Source organism: Pseudophryne corroboree, chromosome 2, assembly GCF_028390025.1.
Source record: "Pseudophryne corroboree isolate aPseCor3 chromosome 2, aPseCor3.hap2, whole genome shotgun sequence".
In the NCBI taxonomy this organism is placed as follows: Eukaryota; Metazoa; Chordata; class Amphibia; order Anura; family Myobatrachidae; genus Pseudophryne; species Pseudophryne corroboree.
Window position 1 is genome coordinate 67,854,544 of NC_086445.1, and position 13,914 is coordinate 67,868,457.

General features: G+C 50.2%; 1 pseudogene; it reads left to right on the top strand.

The window, feature by feature from the left end:
- Positions 1-3,641: 3,641 nt before the first annotated feature.
- On the top strand, positions 3,642-5,623 carry LOC135050501 (transmembrane protein 104-like; annotated as a pseudogene).
- Positions 5,624-13,914: the final 8,291 nt, after the last annotated feature.

Sequence of the window (13,914 nt, forward strand, 5' to 3'; positions counted from 1 at the left end):
GGCTGTATCCACTTAGTAAGGAGCAATGGGGGTAATTCTGAGTTGATCGCAGCAGCAAGTTTGTTGGCAATTGGGCAAAACCATGTGCACTGCTGGTGGAGCAGATATAACATTTGCAGAGAGTTAGATTTAGGTGGGTTATTTTGTTTCTGTGCAGGGTAAATACTGGCTGCTTTATTTTTACACTGCAAGTAAGATTTCAGTTTGAACACACCCCACCCAAATCTAACTCTCTGCACATGTTACATCTGCCCCACCTGCAGTGCACATGGTTTTGCCCAACTGATAACATATTTGCTGCTGCAATCAACTCAGAATTAGGTCCAATGGGCGGAGATTGTGATTGGATAGCTGAAAGGCCCTGCGGTGAAGGAAATTAGGTAATGACCCGATGAGGAACTAAAGTCGGCTGAAGGAATACTGAATAATCTAGATGTATTTTCAACCTGCAAACCATTGCAGGAATCTATGCAGACGATTTAAACCAGAGACCCACGAGAGGAAGAGCACATGGATGAGACGGTGACCATCTTATTCATAGAAGGGGCGAGAGGAGAAGCAACTAGCGCCCAGTTAAGAATGTGGAGATGTCAGAATACCTTCTGTGCCTTCTCTGAGTTCAAAGGACACAGACATTTAAGATGGGGCAGTTTCAGAACAGACTGGGAAGCAAGAGGAGTCCCAACCAGGCCCAATTCCCCAAACCCCTTATTCCTAAGGGAACAGTCACTCAGCAATCATTCTGGTCAAGATCTGATCGGGGCTCTTACAAGTTAGGTCACAGAGATGATGGAAGAGATCAAGGAGATACGGATAGAATAGGCAGAAGCAAAGTGCGGAGGATGGCGCAAAGATCAAGGTGGGAAGAGTCGGTCAATGTTGGGATGCCCCGTGGGAATCAGGACGACACTCCACCGAACAGTTTGAGAGTGGACACATCAAAAGAAACTGCTACAGTGATCCTTTAAACGATGCAGCCCCGAGGCGAGGGACCAACCCTCGGGAAGAACCATGCCATAAGGGCCATCGACGCAGGGGTGGTGGTCGATATGTTGGTGAGTGACCCCACTTGAAGATACAGGTCAGCGGGGCAGAGGTGTCTGCTCTCTTGGACACCGGTTCTCAAGTGACTTCTATAATGCTCGCTGAGTTCCAGATACATTAGGATGAACGAGAGATTGTAACCCCACCAACTACAGTACATGGCTACACTTAGTGGCCAGCAATGGGCAACATAAAGTTCAGGGGCTATTGTTAGACTGACTTAGCCAATGGCAAGGCTAAGCTCGACCAACAAGGATGCCTGGTCACCACTACCTATAATGAGTACCTACCTCCTGTCATATGAATGTCCTGAAGAATTGTCCAGAGAAGTTAGTGGAGGCCCTTAGGATTGAGATGCGTTCTGCAGCTCCAAAGGGACGGAGTACTCTGCAGCAGACGGTGCAACTGCTTGAGTGTCAGAAGAGGTTTGCTAATCTCAGGGGAGAGGTTGGAAAAGGTCAAACTACTGATCGAACTACTGATTGTCAGCCTATTACTGTACATCCTAACTCAGAGCATGTGATATGGTGCAAAGCCAGGATTGGCCCAGGTGGGCGGGACTACGAGGCAATTATCAAAACCTGTGACTCAGATGGATAACAACTGTTAGGGATGGCAATGGCACTAGCAAGAGTGGAGCACAGAAGGGTGCCAGTTTGGGTATTAAATCCCCAGTTACCCGATACGACTGTTCCGACATTGGGGGCCATTCCGAGTTGATCGCTCGCTATCTACTTTTTGCAGCCGTGCAAACGAATTGCCGCTGTTCACTGGGGAGTGTATATTTGCTGCGCAAGGATGCGATCGCATGTGCAGCCGAGTGGTACAAAAAGTTAGTGCAGTTTCTGAGTAGCTCAGAAGTTACTCAGCCCTTGCGATCACTCCAGCATGTCTGGTCCAGGATTAACGTCAGACACCCACCCTGCAAACGCTTGGACACGCCTGCGTTTTTCCAACCACATCCAGGAAACGGTCAGATGACACCCATAAACGCCTTCTTCCTGTCAATCTCCTTGGAAGCGGCTGTACGAATGGATTCTTTGTTAAATCCATTGCCCAGCAACGATTCGCTTTGTACCCATATGACATGCCCGGGCATTGCGGTGCATACGCATGCGCAGTAGTGACCTGATCGCTGCGCTGCGACAAACAGCAGTGTGCGATCAGGTCGGAATAACCCCCATTGTCCACTGGACAAATTGGTTTGTCGACTTTCAGGATGTACTCGGAGAATTTGTACCCACGGCTCAACAAGAGGCTGTGACTGCTTAATACAGATTTGGGACTCAGACACTCCAGAGGAGCGGCAGGAGGGTGTGCTCCGTGTAGTGCGTAGAAACGCAGTGGCCTTCAGTTAACACCCATCCAACTTTGGGAAGGCAACACTATATCCTCACTGGGATGAGTCCTCTAATCAAAGAGAAGCATGGGCCATTAAAACCAGCCATGTATTAACCCGTGCAGAGTACGATCAACGAGATGAAGGAGGCCGGTGTGATCCGAGAGTCACAGCCTATGGGCGGTGCCACTTGTCTTTGTAAAGAAGAAAGATGGAAGTCTCGGATTCTGTGTGCACTACAGGAAGCTGAATGCGATCACGCACAAGGATGACTACCCGCTGCTTAGGATAGAAGAATCCTTGACGGCGATGAAAACGGCCAAGTACTTTTCCACTCTCAACCTGACCGGTGGATATACTGGCAAATCCCGATGGCCTCAGAAGACTGGGAAAAGTTGTTTGAGTCTGACCAGATGCCGTTCAGGCTCTGCAACGCCCCGACCACCTTCCAGAGGGTCATGGAGCACTGCCTTGGCAACCCCAAGTGTGAGATGGTCCTCTTACACTTGGATGATGTCATCATCATCTTCAAAGATTACAATGAACACCTGAAGTACCTGGACGAGGTGTTTACTCAGTTGATCAAACGTTGGTTGAAACTCAAGCCATCCAAGTGTACCCTGAACAGTGAAGTCGTTCATAGCTTCTTAGGCTTCGTTGGCTACTACAGGCGATTCATCGAGCACTTTGCAAAGGTGGCGTCCCCACTCCATGAACTTTTGTGAGGCAAGTCCGGTCAAGAGAGGTGAAGTACTTCTCTGGTTTCCTGGGCGGAGCTGTGCAGCCTTCCAGGATCTTTTATTCCTGTAAGGATAACCTTGGATCTGAATGCAAACAGTACCAATTCTTTAATGCAATTCTTAAATCAAGCTTATATGCTCTTACTTAAAATGCTTTCCCACATTACTGAACTTACAGCCCGAGATGTTCTAAGAGTTCAGAGTCCTTTAGGAGCACGTTTGGGATAAACAATTCCTCTGTTTCTTTCATCTGTGTGCATGAATCAGTCACCTGTATCACTCAGGGTGTTTGTTGTATCAGCAATTTCTATATTGGTATAAGTTAATATGGGATGCAATTTAAATGGGATTTATGATACAATTTAGTCATATATACTGTAGTACCACTTTAAGCTCAGATTATACAAAAAAAACGCAGTAATGATGCTTTCATTATTTGTTCGATAAAATAATCAATTTTGTTTTAAAAAGTTGCTAGTCACTATACATTTTAACTGATTGAGGTAAGTAATCTATTTATGAGATAGGTTGCTTTCAACATAATTTACATACTGGCTTTGATTCGCATTGGTAAGGGTGACGGGACAGGTAATCCATCTATGGCAGAGATCTAGGGGATACGGAATTTGTGGCTGTCTGTGTATACTCTTTCATGTGCTAACATCCTCTGTCCTCGCTGATCACACCTGCGTCTAGGAAGAAACACCTGACTGGACCTCAGGGCTGTGTCCTCTCACCCCTGCTTGTCTACCTGTACACAAATGACTGCGCCTCAGGGGCACAATCAGTAAACATCATCAAATTTGCTGACAACACCACCGTCATCGGCCTCATCAAGGACGGGGACAAATCGGCCTATAGACGGGAAGTAGACCGGTTGGCTCAGTGGTGGAGCCACAACAACCTTGAGCTCAACCCCATCAAAACTGTCGAGATGATAGTGGACTTCAGGAAGAAGTCAGCTAGTACACCTCCGTTAACGATTGCTGACAGTGTGGTATTGCTAGTGGACTCCTTCAAGTTCCTAAGGACCACAATCTCCCGGGACCTTAAACAGGAGTCCAACGCTGACGCCACTGTCGGGAAAGCGCAGCAGAGGTTGTTCTTCCTCAGGCAACTAATGAAGTTCAACATCCCACAGAAGCTTCTGCTCCTCTTCCACTCCGTGATTATGGAGTTGGTACTGTGCTTCTCGATACTGGTATGGTACAGCTCTGCCAGCGTGAGGGACAGATGCAGGCTCCAAAAGGTGGTCAGAACCGCAGAGATCATCGGGGCCGACCTTCCCTCAGTCCAGGACCTGTCAATAGATAAAAAGCAGGCAACGAAGATAGTAAAGGACCAGCTACACCCCGGCCACAGCATGTTTAACTTGTTTCCTTCAGGCAGGCGTTACAGGGCCATCTCCAACGGGTCCACCAGGAGCCTCAGAAGTTTCTGTCCCCAAGAGGTCCGCCTGATGAACATTGACTGACTAGACATACATGTAACCCACTTGTCCCTACTGTATACCTATCTTGACTTTACTTGCCCCCCCCCCCCCCCCCCCCCCACACACACACACACACCACTACCTGCTTACCTGTTACCTACTTGGCTGTTGTATAGCAAACCGAAGACAAATTCCTAGTATACGCAAGTACACCTGGCCAATAAAGCTGATTCTGGACTTGTCCTACTCAACTACACACTAGACTCTTTCTACAGACTTCTTTGTTTCACAGCTATATTTGGCTTTGCCTCTGGGGCCCTGATGGATGTATATTCTAAACTTCAGTTGGTGTAGTCCTTTTGTGCCTCTACTGATTGGCTACTTCCTAGGATTGTTCCAGTGTTCAACATCAGCATTTACATTGTTGTCACACTACACAAGACTAGTAAACTTGCTTTAACCGGTGGGACATATCCATGGCTTGTAAAATCTATTGCGTTTCTTCTCATAATATTGGTGCCTCCAATTATTGTGGGATTCTGTACTAACCACCTAAAATCCAAATAAGTGCCATGGATGCATGTCAGGTTGGGATCCAGTATGTCAATTTGGCATTTCTAGTGATTTGCAGTGGCAAAGATTCAGCCCTGGTGTATGGACCTGGACTTCATATTAGGAATCATTCACTGGTCAAGCAGTTAAAATACCACTAGTCGGAATCCCGGCAGCCACAATGCTGACGCCGGATTCCCAACAAGTGGTGAAATTCCGCTGCTGGAATACCGGCGCCACAGTTTATTCTCCCTCTGAGGGTGTCCACGACACTCATAGTGGGAGAATAGAAACTGTGGAGGGTGCAGCGAGCCACCGTACCCACAAGGGGCTTTCTAGCGCTCGCCCCGCTGCTGGCATTATGGCGGACGGGATCATGACAGCCGGGATCCCGTCCGCCGGCATTTCATACTGATCCCGTTCAACCAGATTGGCAGGGTGTGGTTTGTCCTTCTGTGGGCATTATCATGCTTTATATATGTCACAGCCAACATAAACTTGACTGATAACTTATAGATATTGGAAACGTATTCTCCTTGACCTCTCTGCTGCTTTGGACACTGTGGACCATCCTCTTCTTCTGCAAATCCTTCACTCCCTTGGTCTACATGATACTGCCCTCTCTTGGCTTTCCTACCTCTCTGACCGTTCCTTCTCTTTCTCTCCTCTCTTGAATCCACCTCTCCACACCTTCAGTAACAGTAGGTGCCCCCCAGGGTTCTGTTCTTGGTCCTCTCCTACTCTCTCTCTATACATACTCTTTAGGTGAGCTCATAAAGATGGATACACACCAAATAATGTGTACCCAGTGCGGAGGCACCGGCATCAGGATGTCAGCAGTGATGGAGCGGCGGCAAGAGAGAGGAGTGGGACTATGCGGCATATGGCAGCATGGCGTTGGTAGCGCTATCCCCAGACTGAGCTGCATGTACAGATGACGGGGTATGTGTTTACTGACCTGCGCGAGCGCGCATCCCTGACGATCTAGTGGGTACACACTGGACAATAAAACTACTTTGTAATAACGATTGGGCGTTATCAGAAAAGTTGTTTAAAAAGTTGTCTAGTGTAACTAGCTTTAGCTCTTTTGACTTGCAATATATCTCTAAGCTGATGATACTAAAATCTACCTTTCCTCCCCTGACCTCTCCCCACTCGTATTTCCAACTGTCTCTCTGCTACCTCTTTTTGGATGCCCCAGCGCTTTCCTAAACTTAACATGTGTAAGACTGAGATGATCATCTCCCACCTCCCCCCCCCCCATACAACCTCACCTCCCACAAGTTCATTATCTATTGATGGCACTAGTATCTCCTCTAGCCCCATGTGCGCTGTCTTGGAGTATTCCTTGACTCCTCCCTCTGCTTCAAACCACACATTCAGCACCTCTCGCAAACTTGTAATTTTCATCTAAAAACTATTTTCCAGGATCAGACCATTTCTTACCCAGGACGCTACTAAAACCCTTATCCACTCACTGGGTCAACCCAACAGGACTACTATAATCTACTCCTATGTGGCATCCCTGACAAATGCCACTCTCCACTCCAATATATCCTCAATGCTGCAGCCAGGCTCATCTTCCTCACCAAACGTACTACAATACATCCACCTCCCCTCTCCTAAAGCCCTTCACTGGCTCTCCTTCCCTTTCGGAATCCAATTCAAGCTTCTCACACTCACTTACAAAGCCCTCACCCACTCCTCTCCCATTTGCATGTCTGACCTTTCTCCCTTTACACTCCCACCCGTCCTCTTTGCTCTGCTAATGCACGCTGCCTCTACTGCATACTGACTACTAACTCCCACTCCTACCTCCAAGATTTTTCACGCACTTCCTCTCTCTGGCATTCTCTACCTCTCCCTATCAGACTCTCCACCTCTCTACAAAATTTTAAACGGGCTATCACGACCCACTTCTTCACCGAACACAGCCAACTCTCATCCTAATCCCCTATTCCACGCTCACTGTCTACCCTGTCACCTGTCTGTCTGCCCCTCCCCTTTAGAATGTAAGCTCTCATATCTGTTCTCTTCCTTTTTTTACTTCAATCTCCTTTTTTCTCTCTGTATCGCTCTGTCCTTTATCGGTCTTCTCACGAACTCTTCGTTGTCCCTCTATTCTCTCGTTACCTCTCTGTTCTTACATGCTATCTTTCTGTATTCACTCTATCTTTTTCTTATTTCTCATTTTTCACTTCCTCACTTTCTTTTTCTTCTCCCTCTCTGTCCTTTCACTTTTAATTAAAAAAAATAATAATTTAGGGGTATGGCCTAGTTGGCTAACAGGACGCTAGCACTATCCTAGGGCTTCTGCCATTTGTCCATAATATTCCCATTTGAAGCCAGCTCTGACGCCCAGATACGTCCAGAAGGCATCAGGAGCTTTCAAGGCAGCTGTGAGCTACTCCATACCTGCAACACCCACTGGTGCACTGACAACCAGCAGCAGAGCCGCCATTTTCGTGTGACACATGCAGATACAGTGGACTTCACTCCTGCTGCAGAACTGGGGCTATCTTTCACCCCCGCACTGGTACCAATCTTGGTGTTTCCTCCCAGTAGCTCAGAGGAACAGCAAAGTTCCTCCCAAAGGGCCTGTCCGGACTCCCTGGATCCATCACATTTGCTCCAGGTACTGTTAAGGCTAGCTCCTTTGGGAACTCTACCTTCTTATTTTTCTTTCTTTATATGGCTTCTTACAACCTATGAGCCTTCACCCTTCCCTACAGTGTGACACAGCCGCATATATTGATACTTATTCCGATTGATTGCTGCCTCCTTTATATCACCGTGACTGTCCTTTGGAATGCATATGCTTTCTCAAACAGTTCTGTAATTGAAAGGAATATTTCTGAGGAGCTCACCAGGATTATATCTAAATTTATGAGAAGTTGATAAGTTTGTTCTTCTGATGGTGTACCCTTTATTGATTTGATGAATCATAGCTACCCCTGGCCCAGAACTATTAGCATGACCAACTGGACTCCCTTTTTCTTTCACCTCTAACCTGATACCTTTTTCTATAAAGATACTATGAGCAGAGCAGGCACCAAGGCCAATAAAGGAGCTACTCAGTGATAACGATGCTAATTCTAAATAAACTACAAACCTTGCCTGTAACAGAGAGCACTGAAATAATTCCACACAAATACAATATTTTAAATTAATGACAATGCGTTTACTTAGACAGCTTAATTTTATATATATATATATATATATATATATACATACACATACAAAACAAAAACCAAATGCGCTCAGTATAGCCTTCTAAGACACTTTTGTAGTTTTTCCTGGGTATTCTTCCACAATGTGGATTCACAGAATCGGTGTCACCTGCAAGTACACCCTCACACCATAAAACACACCAGAAAAAAAGGCCAAATTGGCCCAATTAAATTGATACCAATTCAAATTTATTAAAATGTACAATACACATATTCACATGAACATTCTTTTAAAATACATCCAGAAACAGTCACTGCGTTTTTTGTCAGTTTGTATCTTTAAAACCTTTAAAGAAACACCCTCACCTATATAGGTGTGTGTTCTATATGGTATAGTAGCAAGCTGAGCAAAAGACCGTTCATGATTTAACCCAACGTGTTTCGTCAAAACGACTTAATCAGGGGTTCATAATATGGTATCACTATAAAATAAAAATTAAAGCGGGTGATTTAGATTGTCTCTTTGGACTTCCCAGAGGTCTTCAGAGGGGAGGAGGATAAATACATACCAAGATAGAAGGATGAACCTTCATAAATATTCGTAATCCATATATATGGCTAATTTTCTGTTGAAGCAGTTGGAAAATCCACCAAAAAGAGCAATAAGACCTATAGATAATATTTAATTAGTTCAAAATAATCTTTAGTTGGTTCAAAATAATCTAACTGGGAGCTATCAGGTACGGTATCTCATTGGATAAATTAATGCATACCAAGCATAAGCAGAGATGTCTCTATGAACATTCAGCTATATACTGAACCAGACTGCAGATTCTGTAATCCGTTTGTATGCGGGATCGGTATAATGGACCCTAAAAAGCATTTGACAATATTTCAACTACATAAATTTAAAACATTAGGTCATAGAACATTATTTCCATAGTGAATAATAAATAATAAACATGTTCAGATTTACTGGTGTCTGTTTTGACATGGATGGAAAAGTTAAGCCAAAGCTTTTAGATCTTGTAGTATGCAATATTGCCACAAGTATTAATATTGCAAATGCAGTTGATGAGGTTTTTAAAAAAGGAATGCCCTGGAAAATTTGCATTGGTCTTTGTTTAGATAATTCATCTGTATACATGGGAAGACACAAGTCTGTAAAGACTTTAATTCAACAGAAGAGTCCTTCAGTTTTTACAGAAGGAGAGAGAATTGACTGCATAGGAAAGGAATGAGTTAAACATCTTGTGAGGGGTGGACCTAGCTGTGAGGAAAGTACAGCCTTTGGAAAAAGGGGAGGGTTAATATATATAGGGAAGGCTAGGCCATTTTGCTCTCTCTTGCTGGTGATTTGCCTTTGGGGTGAGTGCTGCATAGCAGAATCTCCCCAGTGTTGTTTCTAGTGATTCAATTAATTGCTTATATATATATTACCCTGTGGTTCCATGGCTTCCTCTAGGCCTCGTCGCTCCGCTGGAACCCCAGCTAGGTACCGTGATGCGGACGCTGGAGCTGGGCCCGAGGACGGACTGGCTGGCCCTGGGGACGGCGTCCCGTCCCCCGGGGCCCGCACGGGCTCTGGCGGGGCCGCGGAGCGGCGGACTCGGGCATCCGTGCCGCTGGCGGGGAGGGCCGGAGTTTCAGGCTGGCCGCCGGGGGTTTGAAGGGCAGCAGCCCTCAACCCCGAATGCGGCTTGCGAGGTAGCAGTGACGGGCGCTCGCGGGCGCGCGTGCCGTGGGGAGCGTCCGTCGACGGAGCCGTCTCCGGTTTCTTCCCCCTCGTCAGGGCCGCACAGTGGTGCTGGGCGAAGGGGGGGGGATCGGGCGGGAGGCGGCGGTTAGCCGGACGAGGCCCGTCGCGAGGCCTCGCCCGGCGGCTGCAGCTGTAGGAGAGGGCAATGTGCACGGGGGCTTAGCGGCGGGAAGAGACGGGGCGCGCGCACCTTGTGCGCGCGAGCCCGTGCTCACTGCAGGCGGCGCCGTTCGCGCACGTGCGCGCGCAGCAGCGCCGCATGTCTCTCTGTCTCCCCAGCTCACTCCCCTGCAGCCGGAATCCAGCGGCGTGCAGGGGAGGAGGGGGGACAGGAAATGGGTTAGTGGCCGCAGGGCTGCTACAGGCAATAACAGGTCTTGCCGCGGCTCCCTCCCAGCGGGCGGAGATGGCTCCGGTCTGCGGGGGGAAGGGGCGAGTGTAGGGTTAGAGAGCGAGGGCAGCGCTGGCACCGACGGCCAGTCCCTAGGTGGAGGCGGAGTTTGGTGGGGGACTGGATCGCGGTTGGTCAGGGGCGCCCCCTTTTCCCCGCCAGGGCAGACGGGGCGGCGTGCGTCGGGGTCACAGTTGACGCCTGTCGGGCGTCGAGCGGGTAGGTGCGCGCGGGCCCCGGCTGGGGGTCCCTCGGGGTCCGACGCCGCGTTTTGGGGCGGTCAGGACCCCTCCGGAACGCTGGCGTCGGCCCTGGCCACTGTGGTGGCGGCATTAGGGCCGCTGGCCGCATCCCCGGGGGTGGCTGCAAGTTCCAGCACGCCTGCGGTGGCAGGCGGGGCTGGTGTGCGGACGGTTTTGGCGGCGCAGCGAGTTGCCCGCGCCTGCCGGGAGCTCGGGGGCGGCCGCGGCGGAGCTGGATCATTGTCCGGGACAAGACGGGCAGGGACGCGCGGCGGAGCCGCCCCCCTCATGAGTTGCTCGGCATGCGCCGCAACTGATTTCTGGATCCTTTGCTCCTTTCTCTTCTGCAGGGGATCGCGGCGAAGTGGAGATGGCGGAGTCCGAGGAGGAAGATGTCGGTTTTGCCACGCCGGAGGATTCCGTGTCTGAGCATTCGACGGCATCAGGTGAGGTGGTTCAGTCGGTATCGGGCTCCTCCACGCGCTCTAGCTCTCGCAGCTTTTCCTCTTCCTCCTCTTCTCTGTCGTCGCCGGCATCCGAAGTCAGTAGTACGACTAGGGCGAAGAAGCGTGCAACGAAATTCGCCAAGAGGGCGGCGGGTCAGCAGGAATGGCGGAAGAGGCGCAAGCGGCTTAGCGAGGTCGCTCGCAGGGCCAAGAAGCGCCGCGATTTGCCCGGGGTTGTCCGCTGCGACTATACTGCCGTAATGCGGGGGCTGAGGGACAGCTGCCGTAGAAAGATCCGCAGGGGAGACTACGTCGATGTGTTCGTCTTGACAAAGGACGCGAAGAAGGACTATAAGTCGGCGGCAGCAAAGAAGGGCATCGGGGGCAGAGGCCTTCCGTACCTTCGACAACTGGCTGGCCGGTTTTTGGGTCTTCGCAGCTTGTTACCTAGAAGATAGGCCGGACGAGCTCATAAACATCATTCGGTACCTGCATCTCATACACGATATGCAGCGCACATCGTCGGGCACTGAGTGGCGTAGGTATGACGAGGAATTCCGGGAGAAGCAGGACGGGTTGCAGGTCATGGACTTTGGGTGCAAGGACGTGGAAGTCTGGCTCAAAGTCACTCGGGCTTCGCAACAGGCAAAGGAGCCCCGGAACGCGGGGGCGGACGGGTACCGCGCAGGGTCGTCCGCCCAAGGGTCCGGCGCGGACGGCGGATCGGCCAAGACAGGTAGGTCAGCCGTCCGTGCAGGGGGGCAAGCCGCCGCAAAAGGAAAATGCTTTGCGTTTAACAACGCGACCTGTTCCTTCGGCAAGCAGTGTCGTTTTCGACATTTGTGCTTGCAATGTGGCGGTTCCCACCCAGCCTCCTCCTGCTTTAAAGGCAGTCGTCAGGGTGCCCGGGGTAAGCAAACTTACCCAAGACCGGGCGCGGGCGAAAGCGCTCCGCAGAGCTCCAACGCCAATTAATTTGGATACGATGGGCAAGTGGTTGGATTGGTATCCAAATAGGGCGGATGCGAAATTTCTGTTTTCCGGTTTTCGTTTGCCTGTTGCGAGCGAGGTGTCGGTTCGGGCCCAGCGGAACCTCCAGTCTGCCCGAGCCTTGCCGTTGGTGCTGCGGGAGAAAGTGGATAAAGGAGGTCAGGTTGGCCAGGATGGAGGGACCGTTTATCTCACCCCCGGTGGATGGTTTGGTCATCTCCCCAGTGGGGGTGGTTCCCAAGAAGATTCCAGGCGCTTTTAGGCTCATTCAGCATCTTTCTTACCCGTCGGGGGCGTCGGTCAATGACGCGATACCACCGGCTCATTGCTCGGTGGTGTATCAGTCGTTTGACGAGGCGTTGGATATGGTCCGCAGTTACGGGACTGGGGCCCTAATGGCTAAGATTGATGTTGAGTCCGCTTTTCGGTTGCTGCCGTTACATCCGGACTCATTCCGTTTTATGGGTTTTCGGATTGGAGCGGAGTATTTCATCGACAAATGTTTGCCGATGGGATGTTCCGTTTCATGCTCGTTTTTCGAACGGTTTAGCACATTTCTACATTGGTGCGTGGAGTCTTCGTCAGGGGGTCACGGGGTCGCCCATTACCTCGATGACTTCCTGTGTGCGGGTCCGGCAAATTCACCGCGGTGCGGCGACTTGCTTTTCAGCATCCGAGCTGTTTTTCCACTTCGGCGTTCCCGTGGCCGAGGATAAAACAGAGGGACCGGCCTCCTGTCTGTCATTTTTGGGGATTGAGATTGACACGGTGGCGGGATCGTGTCGACTGCCTCGGGACAAGGTAGTGAAGCTCCGCAACGCTATTTGCCGGTTCGAGGGGTCGTGTAAGGTCACACTGCGGCAGGCGCAGTCCTTGCTGGGCATGTTGAACTTTTCTTGTCGGGTAATCCCGATGGGCAGGGTTTTCTGCCGGAAGCTAGAAAGGGCGACTGCGGGGTGTGCCAGACCACACCATTTCGTGCGACTGTCCTCCGAGATTAAGAGGGATTTGGCCGTATGGGCCTCGTTCCTGGAGGACTTCAACGGGGTGTGTATATGGCAGGCCCCAACGGTCGACAGCGCTAGGTTGCAGCTGTTCACCGACGCAGCGGGTGTCTCTGGATTCGGTTGCTATCTGGAGGGATCTTGGTGCGCGGCCTCGTGGCCGGCGGAATGGCATCGCGAGGGTTTAACTAAGGACCTTTTGCATCTTGAGCTTTTCCCCATTATGGTGGCGCTGGAGGTCTGGGGCGATCGGCTGGCTCATCGCAGCATCTTGTTTAGATGTGACAATCTGGGCGTGGTGCATGCGATAAATAACCAGAGGGTGAAGTCGCTGATGGTTCTGAGGGTGCTGGGACCGTTGCTATTGACATGCCTACGTAAGAACATGTGGTTCCGCGCGCAGCACGTGCCTGGTCTGGAGAACGGAATTGCCGACGCATTGTCACGAGGGCAGTGGGAAAGGTTTTGTTTGTTGGCACCCGAGGCCGACGAGCATGGTTTTCATTGTCCCGGTTATGTCTGGCAGGTGATTGGGCCGGACTGGAGGGTCTAGCGTTGCGGTCAGTCACGCCAACCACGCTGAAGGCCTACGGGCAAGCTTGGAGCGAGTGGGAGGAGTTTGTTCGAGGACGAAATCAACAAGGTAAGAGCGGGCATCGGATGATGCTTTCTTTTATTTGGCAGCTGTACGTTTCGGGTAGGTCCAGAGCGGTGGTATCCCGGTACTTGGCTGGTATTTCGTTTTTCAGCAAAATCAAGGGCGTCCCTGACGTGACGAAAAGTGGGATTCTGCTGAAGGCGATGA